Raw genomic sequence first — 2302 nt, 5'->3', positions numbered from 1 at the left:
GCTAGAGAAGGTAGCCCCGTCCATAGGAAGTGAATCGTGCTTTGTTGAGACTCATCGAGGTCAACTCACATAGTGGCTGACTTAAGTACAAGGTCTGGTTGTAGTAAGTGGGAAGAAACAAAACCCATGGTGGCAAGATTTTGCCCAGAAAAAGAAAAACATGGCTGTGAAGGACAGGATCCCTAAGGCAATCTGTGTTTTTTATGATGAAGAGAATATAAGCTGGGCATTAGAAACAAAAAAAGTCCTGTATGCTCAGAATGGGGAAAAGAGGGCCAGGGATTTAGCTCAGTGGTGTCACTGCCTGCCTCAAAAGTGCAAGGTCCTAAGTTCAGTCCCTGGTACCAAAGGAAGAGAAAGCTGAAAGGACTTTGCGTCCTTGCTATGGTCATAGTGCCTCCAAATTGACCAGCCCTAGAACTGTCTAACTCTAGACATCTTCTTATGTGAGGTATTAAAGACTTGTATATCTTAAGCTTCCACTGCTTTTGAGTCAGCTCTTTCTTGTAGCCCAAAGTGTGAGAATGGGGATGAGAAACTACAAGTAGCAAAATGTGGTTAAAGTGCGAGGCCATGGTGGCCGGTGATGCTGGGAGGGTGGATCTGGTGTGAGCAGAGTGCACATACATGAAAGCAGGTGAGCATGCATGAAAGAAAAAGGTTTATCACAAGGTCAGCAAAGAGAAGGAGAGAGCATGGAGGCGGGTGGAGCGCTGCAGGAAATGGAGGTTTAATGTTTGTGTAAATTGAAAGAAGGAATCTACTTGGAAATGAGAAAAAGCAAGATTAAAATGGAAAACACAGCCCCAAAGCTATTAATACCCAACAGATCCAAATTGAAAAATAAAAGCGATGGGTGAAGCATATAGTTCTCAAAATGAATTCGTGTCATAAACCATTAACATCAGCTCTACCTTATTACCTGTAATTCCGGAGAGAGAGGCCATAAGCAGTGCAGAGCAGATATCTGATTGGAGATCAGTGAGAGCTCTGCCCTCTGGCCAGCCTACCACCTTCCTCCCCTGACCTCCACATTGAGCATCCTTCTCTCTCCCCATTTGGAGGCCCATCGAGGCTCTAGCACTGCCTTTGATCAGCAAAGACCTTAAGCATCAGCAAATGCTATTGCTAAGAAAGCCTGAATCAAGAGAATTCCTGGCCAAGTCCTAATTTCTTCTCTCCCCCTTGGATGTCCCCTAATAGACTTCCAAAAGTGGCTTGTCCCTGTTAGTGCACAGTAATGATGAGGCCTGTTCTGGCTGAGTTCTGCCCTTGGGTGTCAGTCAGTAAATGTCTCCTAAATTTAGACCATGTGCAAGAGAAGAGGGGGCTAGCTGGAGCTGTAATGTCTTTAAGCATCTCCAAAACCTCCCTGCACCAGCCCTGAACCCATGACTACATCTGCACCTGTGCTGCTGACATGTCGCAGAGCACAGCAGTCATCATTACTTGTCCTATGGCCACCCAAGTCAAAGCTCTGCCACTTCTCTGACATAGGACTGAGGGAAGATCCCAACATCACCAAGTCTCACCTTCCCAGTTCACAAAGCCACAAAATGTGCAGGTTGAATGAGCAGCATATAAGTGTGTAGAACAGTAAATGGCATGTCGTAGGAGCTCAGTCGAGGCTGAGTCTTCAGCAGTGGTCTCCCAAGCCATCATAGCCTCTTTTGAGCTTGCACTTCCTGTTCTAGGAAGGGCTTGGAGTCTGCAGGGCACGTGAGGTATTCAGGATCAAATCCATCCCTGAAAGTATAGGCTCTTTGTAATTTGAGGTTTCCCTGCAATGGAGCAGCTCGTGAGGTTTGAATACCATGTGTTGTCTGCACAGGAACTGGGAAGCTGGGATCAGACACAGGACACTTGCCCAGTTTCCAAGGGCTGGTCTTCTCAAAACCCACACCCACCACTTGATTCATTCAAGAAGTAACAGAGTCTGCTTCTGTGCAAGGGACCTCCCTAGCAGTCTAGCTTCACTGCCACAAAGCTAATGTTTTGTTTGGTTTTTTTGTTTGTTTTCTATACCAGGGATCAAACTTGGAACCTTGCACTTTCAAGGCAGCGAAGGAACCACGGAGCAACATCCCCAGCCCCCACAAGGCTAATCTCAACCATACTCTTGTCAAATGTAGCATGCTGGATAACTCTTTAGCTGGTCTCTGATTCCACTCTTTCAGACAGCATCCCAAATCACACAGTTAATCAATCCATTGCTCAAACTCCTCAGCCACAAGAAACCTAAGTTCTTCGTTGGCCCTAGCATTCTTATCTAATCTCACCCAGTCTTCTCTTAAGACTCTTC

This window comes from Fukomys damarensis, unplaced genomic scaffold (genome assembly GCF_012274545.1).
Source record: "Fukomys damarensis isolate Sample0158 unplaced genomic scaffold, DMR_v1.0_HiC HiC_scaffold_34, whole genome shotgun sequence".
NCBI classification, from domain to species: domain Eukaryota; kingdom Metazoa; phylum Chordata; class Mammalia; order Rodentia; family Bathyergidae; genus Fukomys; species Fukomys damarensis.
The sequence above is the reverse complement of the archived record's forward strand: the minus strand, read 5'-3'. Positions refer to the sequence as shown.